Genomic DNA, 20,303 nt, shown 5'->3' on the forward strand with positions numbered 1-20,303 from the left:
ACACACACACACACACACACACACACACAACGAAAGCCGTCTGACAGTAACACGTCTGCAGACGAGAGCTCTGACAGCAGCCGGGCTCACGTTACAGACGAGCTTCTTTGTATTTTCATATGCATTCACCCATCAAAACAGTACATAAGTACATGACCTGTTTCCATGGCAACTGCACTTGACAAAACCAAGGGTAAATAAAATGTTTAGACAAACACATTAAAAAGGAGGGACTCAGAAACGAAGGTACTTGGACATTCAAAAACAAAACAAAACAAAAAAAGAAAAGTTCAGCCAGCTTGTTTTAGTATTTTAGGTGTGATGCTGCCTGTTTAGAACAATACAAAATACTTTATTTGAATTAGTTTACACGCTGCTACCGAGACCACCCTGTACTCCAACATGTTCACTTAAAAAGTAATAATGTTTCTCCTTTCACGAGCTGCCGCACTAGCAGTTAGCTTGACGCTAACCACAGAGCTGCACCTTGTAAAAACGCCTCTGCCTGGCTTCTCTGTCACTTTGAAAGCTGACCTTGGATACTTGTTTTGCACTTTGCAGGAAAAGATTAGAGGAAATCTTCCAGAAACAGACATTTATTTATTTTTTCTGTTGCTCTGAGAGATCTAGCTCTACTTTGCCTCAGCATATAAAGAGACATTTTCTTAACTGCAATATTGACAGAAAAGGGAAAATGCTTTTTCATGGAGGGGAGGGGGCAGAAGGGATAGATTTATCTATCTTTTTTTCTTTCCTCTATCAAAAGTAGGTCAAAAACGAAAGGATAAGAAAGATGCAGAGTTTTAGTTCCGTGGGAAGAAAATGAATCCGACAAAAATCAAGCTAAACTCTTGGTTCATGTGACCCTCCACTAACTACTACACCTGATTTAATGAAACCAGAAAGAGCTTTGCGTTACTGGGACGTATTTAGGTGGGCAAATAAATAACAATCTGAATCGACTGGTGATTAGAATTACAAAACAGCCTTTTTTCAGTTTTCTAAGCCAGTGGGTTCGTGAAAATTTCCTCCATCAATCTCATTTGGATAAAACAATGTGTGACAGTATTTCACATTGAACTGGACTAAAAGACATATGCTCTGTGAACTTTATTCCTTTTTGTTAAAGAGCTTACAAACAATATTCAATGCAGTTTTAGTTCAAAACCTCGTCAACACTTAGTGACACTTCATAGACATACTTTCAGACCTGAAGTCAAAGTCACCTTGAAGATGCTGTGTGAAGCTGGTAAGACAACATCTAAAGCCCTGTTCAGACGGGATAAGCATTACATGGGAACCCCATGTAGTAAATAAATGACTCTCCTACGTTTTATTGTCCAAATGTAACCAACTCTAACCCAGTTTCTGTTTAGCAAGTAGAAAGACTTTCTATTTTTCTAAACGGTATAAAACAAGAGAGATTTGGTCTGATTCAACCTGAGACGTGTGTTCTTCTATTCAGTGTATTTCTACTGTATATACCTTGAGCTACTGCAGCTGTCATTAGCCATTCTGCAATCAAGCCAATTATTTCTTTTCAACTAGTTGCCCCTGGTTTCTGCGCTGTAAGACAAGAGCCACAGACGGTACACAGTGAATGAAAGCTCAGCTTGAACGCTGGGAGGGAGATGAAGATAATTGGCCTGTTACATTCAACGCCTGAAGCCACGCCGTGAATGACAAGATGGAGGTTTTTTCTTTTTTTTTTTTTTCTTTTGTTTGCTCCTACAATAACATTTTGACAAGACTACAAATATACATATATCATTTCCTTGGTCTATTCAAGGGCTGGGGAGTTGTTGTTGTTGTTGTTCATTAGCAAAAAATGGAGTTTACAAGAAATCCGGAAGAGTCCTACTGTCGGCAAACACGCATACGTCCGACAACTGTCCGCTGAGGTCAACGCACAAGCAGACGACCGCTGACCCCGCGGTGGAAATGAACGGAAGATGGTACAGATTCTCACATTGCATTGATTAATATTACATAAGTACCAGATGGTTGTGATAAGCAAAATGTTGTCCATCGTAAAAGGCTTGGGATTTTAACACCTTATCTAAAAGTCAAAGATTCAAATTGTCTTTACTTCCATTGAAACTTTACCAGGCTGCTACCAAAAACAACAATAGATTATTCAGTTAATATTAAAGGGGCGGTAGTATGTATTTTCCATGTGCATAGTGGCAAGTAGCAATGTTACCTTCACTTTTGCTAACTGCTGCTGCCACTAGTCTGAAGGAGCCGAGTGGGGAGGGAGTGTTATCAGAAGATAACGATCATACAGTTACCTTGACCACTAAAATATAAACCTGCAGTATTACATGAGGATAAATGCGAGTTTAAATCCAGTATTATTTCCATTTTTTCATTTTTCCTTCCTAAGGGTTCAAAAACGAGCAGATTCTGTCTTGATGTCGACTGCGTGACGTGTCACAAGCACGTTTTTCAAGCGGCGTGTTCAGCGTCTCATAATGTCATCGGAGGCAACTTCTGTGTGCCGACTCAGAGAAGAGCCTGAGAGACAAGCGGCACCATCACAGAAGTTCTGCCCAGTCGGATTCATCTAGCCTGATGGACTCCTACTTGTGTGTGGAGGCGGGAAAAACGTATTATATTCCTCCAACCTCTGAATTTGTCCCTGCTTGGTGTCGCTCGATCACATGCAATAATAAAATATGCTGAAGTTTCTAGTTGTGAGGCGATGAAGAGCAAAAGGTTTCTGAGTTCACCAAGACAGTCCGACCAGAGACTCAATTTTGTAGTGATTTATTTTGTAGATTTTGGTTATAATAGAAGTTCATTGTATCTAAATAAAGACTGTGAATGTCTAAATGTCTTTCCAAAATGATACAGTAAAAACATTTCAAGCTTTTATTTATTCATGAATGTCCCTGGTTTTTCAACTAGTTATCTTATTTGCTTTATTTGATTGGTTGCTAAACTTGCATACCATTTATGGACATATAAAGGCATTCTTTTAGGTTATTGCTACTTTTATCTCATTATAATACACATAATCAATGGCTGTCTCCCAATGTAATACATTATTTAATATCCATTCTGCATTTCCTTTGTCGGCCCAGGGCCGCATGTTTATCGTCACACTAAACAAATGGGAGTTTCTCATCAGAAACCGTGTGGAAAGCAATGTTAGAACAACCAAAAACGTTTGCTTGTCAAGCCCTGAAAAACTGTTTCATTATTTACAGTGCATGCATATTTAACGTGTCCTGTCAAAACTGGAAAAAGTCAGTACGGCTTTGAAAGTCGACCAGCTCGGTGCCATTTTGGAAAGCGTGTTTCTCTCTTTTTATCCCGGTGGCTTCTGGTAGAGAGCGGCAACACGTCCAGCTTTAACACAAGACTTTACATCCGCTCTACGTCAACAGGACGTAAAAATGTTTTATTGTTGGCTTGTTTTCAGAGTTTGGTTTCTGTTTTCAACCAATTAGAAATGATGAATCAACGTCATCATTTCTAATTGAATGATGCTTTTGGTGAAGAAAAGTTTAGTCCAGTTTGACTTGTCCATGTATTTATGGTTGTCTTACTCTAAGGTGGCAAAATTTTGTATTTTCACAAATAGAATAAAGTTTCATAAATCTCAAACTATGTTTTAGAGCATTTCTGTCCAGAGTGGAGCAGCGTAGTTGATCAGGTTAAGTCTTTGAATGTTGAATTAGAGATGACTAAGATGCTAACTTGAGCGTTGTTAGCCAAACAGACACTTTGCCAGTTGTAGTATTTTCACATATCCTCCTACCTACCAGTAGTTCATTTTTGTCCTCTGTAGAGGACATTTCTAAACTTGAATATCTCCCACCCCCTGCATTCTACTGAATTAATTCCTTTTGGTATCTAGAGAGGACATTTAGGGCTTTTCAATGATACCACATATGAAGGGGTGGGACTTTTTGCACGTACCTTTATCTAATTCATAAAAATGGCATTCATCAGTAATAACACATTTTATGGGAAGAGGCAAAGTAAGTGCATAAGTATTCTAATTACCTTACAAAGACTGTGGGATTTTTTAAAAATGGTGATTGGACAATATTTTTTTTCCTGGTATATAATCCAAAGTCTTTTGTTATCCTGGCATTTTTCCCCACCGAGTACACAAACAGAAGTTAACATTTTTTTCAAAACTTATGTAAATGAGTGTTATGTGTAACACAATAGGCCGGCAGCCCAAGAACTTCTTCTTATGCATCAAAATAAACTTCTTAAAGGGGCAGTATTACGTAAAACCGCCATTTTCTGACCTTTACGTCTTATTAAAATGTTATTAAAAACATACCTGGACTGCATCATCATTCTTTTATGCATGTTTCAGAAATCCTTTAATCTTTTGTGGCAACCGTTCAGCTCCGTCTCCCAGTTCCTTCAGACTAGCCAGCAGCAATTAGCAAACGTCTGCTGAGCTCATTAAACGAGCTACTTGTCAGTGAAATGCTGGTTAAAGAAAAACAACAAAAAAACATTATTAAAGGGTTAATAGAGGAGCCATGTTGTGATGAGACAGAGGCCCAATTTCAAGATGTTAAATTACAAAATTATATTTGATATATGTAGCATTGTTTTTAACAACTAAAGGCAACTTGACGGCTTCTTGATTGTACTATAAAATGGTATTATATCCTCTAAAACACATAACACATACCTCTTTAAACATAAATTTAACCTTAAACAACATTAGATTTCCGCATGTCAACAACTACATTCTTACAAGATCATCATCAGCTTGACATGGAGAACTTATGCTCTGAGCCTTTATGGAGTCATAAAAAAAACTCTGGTGTTTGCTTTCTAAATACATATTTAATGGGGGAAGGTGTCTGTGACAAAGAATATGAAAACTGAATCAAAAATGAAACATCTGTAATGAGACAAAGACTGACAGGCCGCCTCAAGTCATGACGAGTCAATGATTTTACAGACTCTAACAACTGAAGTAATTGCTTTACTCAGGTGTTCGTCGAGGGAAAAAAAAAATCACGACAGGCAAACATACAATCATGGCCTCCAATCAGAAATACTCATATATTTTGCATTGGAAATTTGACAAGGCCACCTGTTTAAAATGCACCCGCCGTGTTGCCCCTGTGAAAACAACATTAGTCTCGATTTCACAAACACGCTGTTGAGGAGAAAAAAAAAACAAAAAACGATGCGGGCCACTTCCTGCAAGTCGGGCAACAATGATCTTATCGCACGATCTTATGTTAAAATCCAGCTGTCGTTACCATTGGCAGCCTGAGACAGTAGGAAGCTTTGAATACTTTCAACCAGGTAGGATGTTGGTGCATCCCAGAGCGATTCGCTTCACCTTCCCGCTCCGTCTCTTTGACATGGATGCAGCTCCCCTGCGCGGCGGAGGGTATTCATAATTCAAAGGTCAAGTTGCGGGGGCTTTTGTATGCATGACGAACAGGAACATTTCTCATTCCAGCTTGTGGAGAGGTGTCCTCTTCTCGTTCTTATGCAAATGATGAGTCGCTTCTTTTTATTTTTTTCCTGGTTTTAATGCGGTACACACTCTGTGCTGTGCGGCAGGATTCGATCTCCTCTCTGGCGTGAAAGTACAACAGCTTGTGACGCGCCGTTCCCCGACGACGGCTAAAACGCCAATGTGAAACCTGCCTCACTGCAATCTGTCTTTGTTTTCACCAGAGGAGCGGATTGCTGTGATCTAAATTTAACCATGTTAATACATTTCAAATGTGTGAGTTTTATTACTTTTGGCGGCGTTAGTAGTAATGTTAAAACAATAATTAGTGTACTTTGCAGCAATTTGCCAAATGTAACACGCAGCGCTGCGTGATTATGCAGTTTTGTTGCCAATTTTCTCTCAAACGTTTGCACTACTTTAAGCGAAATCAACGTTTATTGATTTTATTGGGCTACTCCGACGTTTTTTAAATGTGGAGGAATAAAGCGTAGAAAAACAAATCAGAACAATACGGGGTTGTTGATTTTTTTATGATGATGATGGCTGAGTCGAAATGGAAGACGTCTTGGAGATTATACAATGTAGGTCAAACAGAGAGGGACAGTTACTGACCATTTCTGTTTGCACAATCTTTACTGGGTTCTACTTTATCTTTGTGTTAGGATTCAGTGTCTGGCGACGCTTGATTTTGTGTCTGTTGTCCATTTCCGTCCATCCTTGCCCACGCAAGAACATCCGGGAAACTGAATAGATTTTTATGCAATTTGGCCTTTCATTCACACATAAACCCCGTTTAATATCACTAAGAACTATTATTTATAAAAAGTCCAACCAAAGTGAAGATTTGAGAGTTCTTCTTGTGTGTGTACATTGGAAACATGAGATTTAGAGGCCCGCTTATTGCAATCTGCGACAAATAATGGAGTGATGACGTCGCATATTGTGACGTTGTTTGGCTGTGCTTAATCCCAAACAGGAAGTCAAGTTTGTTTTTGAAGGATTGTGATTGGCTGACATAGGTTTTGGCTTTGCCCTACACTGCCCCCTGTGGGTTTGTTTAAAACAACACTCAGTGGTTTAAGTTAGTGGGTTTGTGTGGATGAACACTTTTCTTTAACCGATCTGCTACGTATGATATTACATACAATACTTTTATAAAGACCTGGTCTTAATTTTTTCATATGTTTGGGTCATTATCCTGGTTTAACATCCAAAGATGATTTTTTTTTGTTATTTACTGGTAGATCAGCAGCAACAACTCCTGTTGTTTCAAAGAGTTCAATTTGCCTCTGACAAGGTTCACAATATTTTACCCCTTGTTTTAAAGGAGCAGTACTATGTGTTTTACAGGCACATAGTGCCATTTGACAGTATAATCAAGTAACTATGTTATCATAAAAATGCTATATATTAAACATGAATTAAAAGAAATTTAACGTTCTGATTTAATGCCTTGAAATTGGGCCTCTGTCTCTTTAAAAACTCCTGCTCTTTCTGAAACTCTGCCTTCAGGAAGTCATCACAACATGGCTCCTCTATTTTTACCAGCGTTTCATTGAGTAGTAGCTCCTTAATGAGCTCACCTGGTGTTTGCTAATTGCTGACTAGTCTGAAGGAGCTGAGTGGGACTGGGCTGTTCTGTGAGGCTGGAAGCTTGGAGCCTGTAACTCTAAGGCGGGGCTTGGTCCAACCAGACATTTTGCACAGCTGAATGGTTGCCATGGAGATTAAAGGATTTCTAAAACATCCATAAAAGACTCAAGTCAACACTCCAGGTATGTTTTTGCTGAGGGAATAACATTATAACATGATTTAAAGCTAAAAAAGTTGATTTTCCATAACACTGCTACTTTGATCATCTGTAGCAGGAGAATCAGTAAATGTAGCAAACGCTAACCAAAGCAATACACTCAGGTTATTTAGAGTACTATGTAATTTATTCCTTTTCTGACTTTCTCCCTAATCATTACTCGAATTTTCATCTAAGCCAGTCAGACATGATACAAATTACAATCTTAAATCCAATTTTACTGCAGTTGAGATGTTAAATCTCGCAATAATTCCACTTTAAACCACACTCCTGTCTCCAGTGACTGCAAATATCTGCAAACACATAAAGAACAAACAAACAAAAACAAAGACAGAAAACACTGGCCAAGCTAAGCACTGAATCAGTAAACGCTCGGTGCTTTATTTAGTAGTGAGCAGGGTAAGCTATGCTATTTTTCCTCCTGGCACCTTATGACAATGCTGAAAATACAATAAAAAAAAAAAAGAAAAAAAAAAAGAAGGAGCCTCACCACCTCGCCTGCGCGCCTCATACATCTTCAGTCATGCGGAAGGCCGTCCGTCAGTTTTACTGCACATTGGCTTCCTCTAAACGCGGCATCGATGACTGATGACCCTAAGTGCAACTAGATAACTACAGCGGGGGATGATAAAAATGTGAGAACACACATCCTAGACAGGAAATTGGCCATTTTTGAGCAATTGGCACAAGGGAGCTGAAGCGACGGCACTCCTTTCACTGCTCACTCCCTCGAAGAGCCGGAGCGGCCCGGTCGTCCACGGTGAGGGAGTTACAGTCCACTGAACATATTACTGACGTACACAAACTCTGTAGATCTCAATTCTTTTCACCTTAGCCGTCACTTTTGCTTGCGGCCGTGACAACGGGGAGACACGGGAAGGTTTGGAACCAAGCGAACAAAAAGGCGCCGTAAAGACACCAGAACCAGGCATTGGAAAACGACGGCCCGGTGAAACGAGGGCAACGAGGGAAAGGAGGCCGCCTGTAACGAGGGATCATTGAAGATTAAGGCCGGCTGGAGCATCAGAAGCGACAGGCAGGTGTTTGAAATTAAGAGGTGACTCACCTGTATTTCACAGTCTGCTGAATTGCTAAGTGGCAGTTTCACAGCATTTCGTATCTCTTCTCTTTTTCATCTGATCTTTTAATCTTTTTTTTCCCCCCCCTTCAACGATTCGTGATTGATGATGATGACGATCTGGAAAGCCATCGCTGTCGATGAATGACTTGCCCCCTCCACCTGAGTTTCACGGCTTTACGTGTGGCGACCAGAGATCAAGATGACGGATAAAGGAGGAAAAATAAAACATCTGAATGAACAATGCTTGAAATATCAAACAGCTAAAAGCTCATCTGACAAGTTGAGTTCAAATACCAGCACGTTGTTTCCCATTGAGGACTCTGGGTTTAGTAAATACTTTCGGTGATCCTAGAAACCGTTAACTCTGGAGTGTTGAACACAACCACTTGCCGTAGATTTCGTATATTTTCATTTTGTAAACAAAGATTTGAAAACTCTTCTGTCGCATCACATTCATGCACTTCTTTGTCGTAGTCGATTAAGTAAAATGTGAAAATGTTTATTTTAATGGCTTTTCAACTGATGTCAATTGGGAGGTGAAACCAACTGCGGCTACGCTGTTCACCTGTGGAAATCCATTTAGAGGAGATTAATAATTCATAAACATGTTGTAAGAAAGTCCTTTGGGTCTAACCTTGAACTATATCCCATCTCAAAACGGAAAACAATTTCTTTGATGATATTGGCTCGTCGTTCTTTAAAACTGAACAGCAAAAACAGAGAAGGACTGTGACTAGCTCTCCTTTCATACTAATGTACTGAGAAAGTCTTTAAAAGGTCTTTATTAGGAATTAGATGGTGGATGTTACCAAATAATAATGTCTACTTCTTTAGTAAAACATTCCACCATGATTTTAGTATGTTCGCCTTTTGAAAATGAGCTGAAATAAATATCAAAAAAGGCTGGAGGAAAGCAGGAAGATAACATAATCTACATTATACAGATTTCAGTCACAGTGAAAGCCTTGGCATATTTACGTCCACCATTCGCCAGCTCAACCTGCCTCTTTTATGGGCAAACTGGGTCATTTATTCCTAAAATGCATAATTTATCTCTCTGCCTGAAAGTCTATGAGTACCCTCATGAAGTGCTCACATAAATGCAAACCTACAAGTGTCACTGAAAAGGTCAAACTCTAGATTTGTCTTTCTGGAAAGTGATCCCTGTGTACATGGGTCTTCTGCTACCGGTTGTTGATCTGCAGCAACAGTCTCTGTTTACAATCCGGTCCAAGTTGTGTGTTCCTCAGTCTGTGGTGTAAAAGTGAAACGGTCGTTCTTCACGTCTGAATTCTCCACAGACATCTGGCACGAAAACATAACGAGGTATTTGGCCAATCTAAGCATTTAGCATGCTGATGTGAGTGAATCTTCATGTGTACAGACAGAGCGACTGCATGACATAGCATGAGGTTATGTCATCTTTGAGTAATGGCTGCCAGATTAACACAGCATATAACTCAATTTTGCAGCAGTTTGTGTGACTTGATTCCACAGGATTTTTTGATGTGACCAACAAGTCGACAGCTGCGTTTTCTTATATGCGTAAATTGGAATTACGGAAATCAATTTGTTTAAAGTTAACATGCCATTTTTTTTATATTTTTTTTAAGTGATGTTTTTCAATAAAGCATTTCTGCGATGGCTAGAATAAGGCAGTTTTTCGGCCGTATCAGAATTTGTGTTTTTTTCGCCTCACATGAGTCACGTGATCAACAACCGGATGTTATTACTGGTGGAAAACACGAAGAAGACGACAGAAAGTGGCAGGAGGATGATGGCGCAGTGTGTTTTTTAATGACATATCACTTATTTGTGTGTGATTTTAATTGGTTTCTTATTTAATGGAAACACTCCCATTGCGAAGTTGTGTTTTTCCTGACAACTTTGCAGTGGCACAACTTGGACACATTTGTAATGGAGACACAGCTAACGGCAGTCGGACTTAGCCAGAGTTACTTGTGAAACTTAAGACTTTATTTTTGGCATAGGTCCATATTGCATTGTATGCTATCGAAATTGAAATATTATCTTGCTGTATTTATGTATGCATGAATCTGACTAGCCATTCTTTACCTCCATATAAAAGAAGTCCCCGTTTTAGCAAGCCCATATTTTTACAGCAGGACTCAATAGGAAAGTCAACCCCTCAAACCATGATGTGAACATCGTTTTCAAAATGGGAGGACTAATTATACTGGTGGAAAAAAACAAAACAAACAAAAAAAAAGGGCACTGCCATCAGCATATGCAATTTCCTTGAAAGGACGCACTTGGTCAGCAACATTACTGGAAGGTGACAAAATGACAGCGGCTTAAATGGCAGGATCCAGGCTTCCCCTGCCTAACATTGCCCCAAGCATCATACTGCCCCTTCCAGCTCCGTCCATCTCAACCAATTTAACCAGAGAAATTACACACAGGAAACTGAGCTTGGAAAAGATGTCTTTGGTGAAACACACAGGTCAGGACGACCAACCTGACCCGCTTTTAACTTCGGGTGGTGAAAGAGGATTTTTTCTTTCGTTGTCTACGAAATAGACTGCAATGGAAGCTCATTGACCTTTAGCCACTTTTTAATATTTGTTTCCTTTTTTTTTGAGTTTCTAATCATAATACAGTGACTACGTCTAACAAGAGTGCCGAACACGTGAAAATCAGAAAGTAAAGTTAAAGTAAACACAAGAGAATCGTGTAATCGAGGATCGTCGTCTACATTTAGGATCCATTTGTCTTTTGTCTTAATTTTATTAAAGTAGCTGGAGCTGCAGTTGTTGCGACCGAGACACTAAAGACCAATCGCTTCATATGGGATCCAGCATAGTTTGTACTTTAAAAAAAAAGTCACATTCCTGTTATTTTCTTCTGCTTCTTTAAGCCTCGTCCTTAAACGTCGATAACATTTTAACTTCTTCTGCCAGCACTCCTAAAGTTATGAGCTCTAAGCCAACAGGAGTGGTTCTTCCCAGTCGAGTCCTGAGATCACTCCAAACGTGCGTCTTGGAAATAAAGCCTCATCGGTTACCTTGAGAACCCTCCCAGGTAGTAATTGGTGGCCTGCTGGTCCAGGAGATGTGCTGGATCTGCTTACTGCGTGGAAAGTGGGAGGCAGGAGGAGTGAGCCGGGTCCCTTCTGCACCTAATCCACATTTCCTCGCAGCGTTCCCTCCTCAGATGATCAGCCACCTGCAACAACCAACAGGGGAAACTTCACTTACATTTTACTGTGTAAAATCCCCATCCTTACCTTTTAAATTTGATAGATAGCAATATTACAAGACTATTGTTGGTCCTGGGAAAGGAAGCAAAACACAATATTCCTCATAAAGTTTTATACCAATATAGATCGACTGTGTCTTTTAACTAAAATGTTTTGTTTTTGTTTTTCTTTTGCCATCAAGAGAACTTTAATGTGTAACTAAAAAATAAAAATAAAAACCTCTTACACAACCGCTGCCTTTTCTTGGCTCAGTAGAAATCCTCAGGTGTAGTTCAGTACAAAATGTGGCATTACAAAACAAATAAATAAGATTAAGTTGATAATTGGATCCTGATTGTGGAGTCATATTTGCTCGCGGAGCTGCTTACATCACTAAAGAACAAAAATAAAAAGTGAAGGTCCAAGAAGATAACGACCTATAAGATACAAAACACCACAGAGATCACCTTGTTTTTGTTAGTTTTTTTTTTTTCCTTCCTGCCTTCAGCAGTTCATCCTGCTAATAAAACTCCCGGCCCAGAAACCGTTTCAATCTCGCACTGAAACAACAGACATGAATCGTGGAACCCTAAACTCTGTACATAAAAACCTTCGCTGCTCTTCGCCTGGCTGTAGTCTTGATTTGCAGGAAGTTGCTGCTTTATTTTAGTTTGTTGCAAGACGTGTTTACTGATAAGAGAAGACATGAGCAGCTGGTATTAAGTCTAAGAGTTAAAGCCAGAACACAACCGACACAATTAGAGAAGCAAAAATGCTCCATGGTGATGACTGCTGCAGTGTTATGAAGGTTTTTTTTTTATAGCTTGTGAATGAAAAACCCTCCTTGCAACAGATTACAGCAGTATTTCAGACTTCTGGGTTTCATGTCCTTACTTCCCCGTCTGAAATAACCACAGGCTTCATTTCCCTCTCTGCTGGGGAGAGACGATCAGCCTTCAGAATTGGATGAGAACTCTCTCTGGAGGCTCGGGGACGCCCGAGTTAATTTGTTCCTTCATTACATGAAATAAATCTCTAAATAGATGCCGGTGATCTTATTAATATTCACATTTCGAATCCCTTTTCTTTTTCTTTTTTTATCTGCTGCAATATTTTACATTTATTCGCACTCACAGGAATACCTGATGACAGAGTCGGTTCATAATTATTGATGCGTCGGATCAAAAAAAAGAAAAAAAAACCTCGTAGAATTCACTGCATCAAATTATCATGAAAGCTAAGCCGTGATTATCAGCACAGAGTCCGACGGAGTGAGAAGCCAGGCACGGTCAAATGAGCTGGCAATTTTTTTTATTTTTTATTTTTGATCTTGTACATTCTGACAGACACATGGAGCCGGATGATACATTTAAATGAGAGGAGACGCAACTTCCCTTTGATTTCCTGGCTGGGGAAAAAAGTCAGACGGCGGATCCAAGGCGACGTGTTTGAATGTATGCGCTGCTGTAATTCATCTGCAACGTGATTGGCTGAAACAGAGACACGTTGATGTCCCTCGGGGGGCGACGATCTGCAATTCGACGGCCTCAGTACGGGCGAGGTCGCTTTAAAATATGACACAGCTAAAAGAGTAGTTGCCCAAATTACACCGCAAAAATATTTATAACTCGCACTTTTGACAGATTACTACGGAAGACAATTAAGAACAAAAACTAACTTATTCATAATTATGACTTTTTTTTTTTGAAGAATTATAGGGGAATAAAACACAAACTTTGTGCAACATTATTGAAATGTCATTAGTTAAAGTCATGATTTTGAGGGAAAAAGACAGAATTTGAAGAAAAAAAAGTTAGAATTGTGAGATTTTTTTTTTGTAGTGGCCTAATCCTCTTCCTTAGATCACATCCTCAAACTGTATGTAACTTTGTTGAGATTTCATATGACAGACTAGCACAGAGTAGCAAATAAACATTAACTCAGGGAAATCCAGTAAGGATTGGTCATAACTGTTCACAGAGGGAATACATGATTGAGATTTAATGAACCTAACAAATTGCCAGAGGTGCAAATTTTTCAATATTAGCTGAGGATTTAATCATATTTCTATGAGTGCAGCGTTCAAAGCTCTGGGGAAAACTTGCAGGGTTGTTCTAAACTTTAAAATGAACATGAGGACGCAGCTCTTAATTTACATCCATCTGTTGTCTATACCGTGCTTATATTTGCAGAGTGTTTGTGCCTATTGACAGCAGTCATTGGGTGAAATGCAGGGTAACTGGGCAAGTTGCCAGTCCATCACAGCGCAAATAGAGACACACAACTGTTAATATGAAAAAACAAATAATGAATTGAACAATGCCTGATTAAATCTACCAGGTATGTTGAAATAAAAGAATAAGACTATTATCTTATTCTGAAAACGACAATACTAACATCCACACTTTTTTTGGCAGGAATCTTAAAAAAATAAAAATAAAAATAGAAAAACATAAACTGATGTCTCACTCTGTTGTGTTTTACCTTACCATGTATGAAGGCACTCTCCTTTTTCTATATATAGTGTTTGGACTAGGTTGAGGTGCATTTCTCAAAGCTGCAATGGAAACACTTTTTTCACACTAGTCACATGATCAACAACTGGATGTTACTGCTGGTGGAAATGACGAAGACGACAACAGGAAGTGTTAGGAGGAGGACGGCGCAGTGCGTTTTTTAAATGATTTATCGAGTGGACAAACTTATTCATGTGTTTTGAATTTCGTTTCTTATTTAATGGAAACACCACGATTATGAAGTTGTGGTTGTTTGACATTAGAGGAGTACTGATAAAGTTTTGCACACGTTTGTAATGTTCAATGTCTGATCATCTTCACCACGTCTAGACGTGCGTATAATAGTTGCTGCAATGTGATTGGCCAGTTCCCTTTTTCTAAGCAGCCATTTAACAGGTGTAACTACAATGTGGTTACAGAGCACATATGACAAAATTAGTTTTAGCCTGTGCTAAACTGAGTATTCTGCAGTATCATATTCGTAAAAACATTATACTTTATGGCATCTTTTCTTCATGTAACAGTAAAATACAAGGTAGATATTCATTATTTTGTCCAAAAAGTCATTTCTTTGTTGCTTTACGGTTTAGCTGGAGTCAACCACTGGCCATTTAAAGGCCTCTACCTTGATATTATTTGCCGTTTTGTGATTTTCTTTTCAGCACACGGAGCTCTTGAAGTGAAATCCAGCCCTGTCCACTTCACATCCAAACGTGCCTCTGGCTGTTCCGGCTGCAGGCAATCGGCCCTATTGTTTCTTCGCTTTGAAACCCTTCACAGTGGGCTTCACAAAAAATCATTCCCGCCACTTTGTCACATATACGGGACCTCGGGGAATATCGCTCTTAACGCCGCTGCCTTCCGCCTCAGCATGCAGAAGCAGACGCCACATGTTGTCTGTGAAGTGTAGCCGAGACTCAGAAGGCATCAAGGACACTCGAGTGACATAATTGTGAAGTCAGGGGTGTGTGTGTGTGTGTGTGTGCGTGCGTGTGTGTGGAGGGTGTGGGGGTTAGCAGGTATTACAGTGTAAGATGAAAATCAGCAAGCTCTCCTTGAAAAACCTTGACATAATCACAGCTCAAACCTGAGGCACATTTTCACACCTGGCAGGAAAAACGGATCCCAGAAAACATGGAGGAGTCATTGATAAACAGAATCTGCAAATTGTAAATGAAATTAAAAAAAAAAAAAGAGAGAGGAAACTAGCACATGATGGAAGATGGGGGAGGTTATGTAAGGCTCCAACTGGTAAGCTTGACGGGAAAGCAATTTAAGGGGTGAGGAAGTGATTTAATAAAGGAGATCCAGTTCAGCAAATGTATGCAAAGGTGGATTATGAATCAACAGCAGCTTGTGCGCAAGAAAAAAAAAAAAAAAGAAAAAAAAAACCTGGTAAATTTCGACGGTGTGCCGGCCTGATTTTTACAAATCATCTCCGTGAGAAGAAGCATTTGCCACTGATAGGTGGGGACTTTCATTTTTACCCCCCTGTGTTTGTGACAAGATTAGGCTATCTCTCTGCGCGCACATGTATGACTGACTCCTTGGGGCTTCTTGTACGCCCTCCCTCCGTCCCAAGGCAGGAAGCATTTCTATTTTCAATGCGATTAGCTCTCACCACAAGCCACCTGACAGGCAAAAGCATCACCCACATGGCACTCCCCCCTCCAGGGCATCTAGCAGAACTTATCATAGCCGCAGTGACTAACAGGCATCCCAGGGAGCGAGCCTTACAGTAGGACTCACTGTGGGGAACGCAGCTTCACCCTTTGTTATTGTTCAGTCATCTTTATATGGAACGCTTTCCACATAGATGCCAATTTAACTTGGTCTTTGATTCTTTTTTTTTTTGGGAACTCCAAATAAATACGTAGTTTGGAACAGAGTTGGATCTAACAATGAATTTTGGTTAGTCTTTTAATTCTGTCGTCAATTATGAGCGACTCTGTGTTCAGTCGGTTTCTTTCCACCGATGCCGACGTTGAACAGTAAAACTGTACGAAAAGGGACACTTTTAGCACCAGCTGGAATTAAAACAATCTTTAATACCCAAAACCGTGTTGACTAGCTTTTCTCTGTAACCACGTTCGTTGTGCCATTTTGGGGAATTCTGGTCGAAGGAGGAAGTTTTCTTTCCCCCGTTGGCGTGCACAATGGCTTCGAGGTGCCTCTTAGCAAGTCGCTTAGCCTTAACTGCACTGTTGGGACCAACTGTGCAGTATGTGGTAGGAAAGTAGGGTTGTAGATTTGCAAAAATGGGAAGTGATTATATTAATTGAATATGGTGGGATGTTACAGGGAAAAACAGGAATGAATTAAACTGTTGCGAAGCTCGTCAGAAAACGTTGTATTGCCTGGGTTTAAACATGAGGAAACATCACAGCGTCACAGGTTGGTGTATAAAATATGTATTGATTGTAAGTTGTGGTACTCATAGTACAAACTTAACAGTTCCCAATGCAGTAGGAAGAAAATAATACAACTTGCTTGTTTTATTGTTTTTTTTTCATACCAAACTACCCTCTTACCATCCTGCAATGAAGGCTAATTGCTCTTTATATTGCATATTAATGCTCCCAATGTTAGATATGATTTTTAGCTGAATTAAAGAAAAAGTAGGTTAAACTTCCCTGCCACTCAAAGCTTGTGGCATTCCAAGGTGAGGGAGTCTTTATCAATGCAGACAGACCATCTGCATAGCGCAGCAGGACCAAATTATCGGGCAATTGCCGTAACATTTGTGCACTTAAATTCTATAGCAGTCGAACATTTTTGTTTTGGTTGTATTTTCCCAGAATGCCCTGCTCTGAAGTCCACTTCCTGCTTGTAGTTTTTGTCACATTTGGCATTCCACTCCCTTATTCTGTTTGTTTGTATATAAAGAACTTGGTGTTTTTTCCTTTCCTGGTTTTTGGACCCTTTTTAAGTCACAGTTGCACAAATTAAAGACACATTCAACGTCTTCTTGTCACATCCTACAAGTCGACCTGCCAAGACCACATGCCATGTTTGCTTCCAAAAGACAAAAGAAGCAGGTGAAATTGTAAAAACCAGACTGTAAAATGAATCCTATGGTGGAACAGTGGCAGCTGTGGTTGCATTGTGATTGTCGATTTCACGGTTAAAACTGAGGCTGGAGTCAGTGGTTTACTGTAAAAAGTTTAAGGAAGAAAAAAAAAAAGAACATGAAAACAACCTATTAAATGTACAAACTGAAAATGTGCAAATTTCAGTTTGTACCGATTCATTTATTTACAGCAACTTCGCATCAAATCAACAGGAAGATTTGTGGGGGGCTAAAGCTCTGAGCTTTGTGTCATAATGTACATGCAGGCTGCTTCAGTGCATTCGATTCTTCAATAATAAACATAATTGTGATTAGCCGCCTGAGATTCGACTGATCAAAATATTTCTCAGATAAGCCGGACACTGAAAGATCATCGTTTCCCTCTGTTCACATCCACAGACCTGCTGTCTGTCACATCAACATGTCTCACTTGTTATGCAATCCAGGACTAACCTTTGTGGCTCATTACAGTTATACTTCTACCTCAGGAGGTGGATCAGCAACGTAGCATCGGTTGGTCATCGTCAACGCTTCACCTCAGGATCTCTTGTTGATTAAAATAGATAAACCAGGAAGCAGAAAGATTGGAAGAGTGCTTTTGAGACGACCTGCATTCAGATCTACAGGGTTGGCCATAAGTTTCCATAGATAGGAGAATCTAAAATGTATATTTCTTTTATATTTCAGATACCCAAGAAGATGCGTTTGACAAAATAGCAAAGAATTGAAATTATTCTGACGGCTGGATCGGGAAGCAGTTGCATGGCTGCACGAAACTTGAACAGAAAACAAGTAACGAGCATCACACACACACACACGCACACGCACACGCACACACGCACACACACACACACACACACACGACACTGTGGCAAAACCTGTTTGCAAGTTTCAGAAAACTGGAAATGTTGCAGATCAACCACGAAGTGACCCAAGACGTGGAGCGATAACAGAGTCTCATAAAAATAAAAACGTTCGTCCAATATAAAATGTTTATTTTTTCTATGCATGGAAACTTTTGGCCCACCCTGTACATTAATTAAATTAGGCCAAGCCTAAATTGAATAATTTAATAGTTGTTGACATGATTGATTACTTGATAGTCGACCATAATGGTAAGAACTGCAATCACAACGATGCCCTATGCAGCAGGTCCTCCTCTGCCTCTCACCATGTGACTTAGCATGCAGACCAAGTTCAGAGTTTGCAGGCCGGTTCTTACTTCTTAAAGATGTTACTACTGCAGTGCATTTACCCCACGTCTGGTGGTCTACCACCCAGCCTCCACATGGCCCCACCTCAGCCTATACAGACTCCTCCCTGCGTCCTGTTAGCTCAGCATCCCTTTCAGTCGGGACTCGTATAATTTACGCCTTTCAGAGCATCTTTCACCAAAATCACAGGCAGCAATCTTGATAGAATTTTTTTTTAAAAGTCACAAACAATTTATCACACTTGTACTGTAAGGTATGGCATTTCAAGGGTTAAATGAGGAAATGGTGTTTGGGGGGGGGGGAGCTTCCCTATTCAGAAAGAATTTCCATCCATTGACTGGATGAAGCCTTTCTCCGCAGACACAAACTGAATCAGACGCTGAATGGGAGCTATAATTACTGTCTCTCTTCTCACGTTACACCCGCCCATTGTCACAGCCGAGCTGCCAGTAAACAATGGCCGTGTTCTGATGAAGTGTCTGGACCAAAATGCTTCACCAGTCCATCCGTTTGAAATGTTCAGTCCGGTTCCAACACGGAGTCACTCAAGTACTTTATGCAGGAACCGAGGTGGCAACAGGGGACCGATGGTGATCCACAGCCACGTCCCAGAACCGTTTCGTAAAATAGCCTGATGTTAAAATTGATTGCAAAATCCATAGAAGTCGTTCACAAAGCATCTTTCAAAGCATGGCATCATTTTTCTGCTTAGGGTAAACGACATGCCATCATTTTTTTTTTTTTTTTATGAACAAAATATAATTTCAGGGACTTTGCAGGGCTTTGTAATTGGATCACATTAGTAAGTCAAAGTTTTGCTGTGATCACATCCAGTTTGTCACCCTCTCCGTTTTACTCATAGCGTTTATGCTAATTGTTTCTAGCCACTGAGCTGTCTGCTGCTGCTTCAGATGAATGACTGTCGAGATAAACGCACGGTCAGTCGTCCACATACACACAGCGACGTCTCCTGGTTTTTAACCGCCATCGACTCAGGACAGCAGGTACAAAGCTCTTGATTCATTCTAAGTGCAACTTCAGAAGATGATTTAAGCGTTATGGTTCTCAAACCGCGGTACAAGTACCTCTGGTAGTACCTGCCTTTAGTGGCACTCAAAATACATTTTGGTGTCAATTATTTTCAAAGTTAAATGCAAATGAATGAACTGTGATGTGGAGCTACTGAGCATCAACAGCCAAAGAGGAGAAGATGTTCAAGCATCTTTGCTCGTCGGAAACTGACGAAAGAGAAGTGAAAGGGAAAAGATTTAGAGAATTTCCAGCTTAAACTGGAGCAATCACCAGATGACCAGAACACGGACCACTGGATTTTAATCATGTTCCCAGTTCAAGGTTTGAAAACCAGCAGGATTTTTTACTTGATATGCTCTTTGCCAAAGCTAATTTAGCTTAGCAACACAAGCCAATAAGAGTTTCTGTGCAATTAATACTTTGTAATTTCATACGGCAGCAGCATAATCAAAAGTACAGATGAATTACTTTATTACAGTTTTTTTTCTTTGCTACAGATATTTCCACGTTTTATATTCATGTCGGCCATGTTTGATTTTTGAAGCGAGAGTTTGTAGGATATCCTCAAAATACTGAGTCCTGGAGGCATTTCTGGCCATTTTTTCCAAATTAAAACCCAAACATTTCAGCTCATGAGTGGAACAAGCTCCCATGCAGTTTCAGTGGATAACAGGTTTCTTGCCTTGATTTTATGAGATAACGCATAAACATATTTACTGCAGTAGAGCTTGACACAAAAAGTCAGAGAGCCACTGATTTAAAACCGTTTTGTAACATTTCTTTTGTCCTGATGTTTTAAAAAACAAAGTACTGGAAAACTACTAAAAACTTTTTTTATTTATAGACCAAACAAAGCTGCTTTTGATTGATAGTGTGTGTTTACACCAAACTAACATGGAATAAATTGATTATGATTATATATTTAT

General features: G+C 39.8%; 1 protein-coding gene across 1 annotated transcript in view; it reads right to left on the minus strand.

Annotated features, from left to right (window-relative positions):
• lingo1a (leucine rich repeat and Ig domain containing 1a) overlaps positions 1–20,303 on the minus strand; it is a 154,246-nt gene that overhangs the window by 69,314 nt on the left and 64,629 nt on the right. Inside the window, exon 2 of the mRNA XM_007546792.2 lies at positions 11,372–11,532. The gene's annotated coding sequence lies outside the window, so the exon portion shown is untranslated. The remainder of the gene's footprint in view (positions 1–11,371; positions 11,533–20,303) is intronic.

Source organism: Poecilia formosa, unplaced genomic scaffold, assembly GCF_000485575.1.
Source record: "Poecilia formosa unplaced genomic scaffold, Poecilia_formosa-5.1.2 Scaffold17, whole genome shotgun sequence".
Lineage (NCBI taxonomy): Eukaryota > Metazoa > Chordata > Actinopteri > Cyprinodontiformes > Poeciliidae > Poecilia > Poecilia formosa.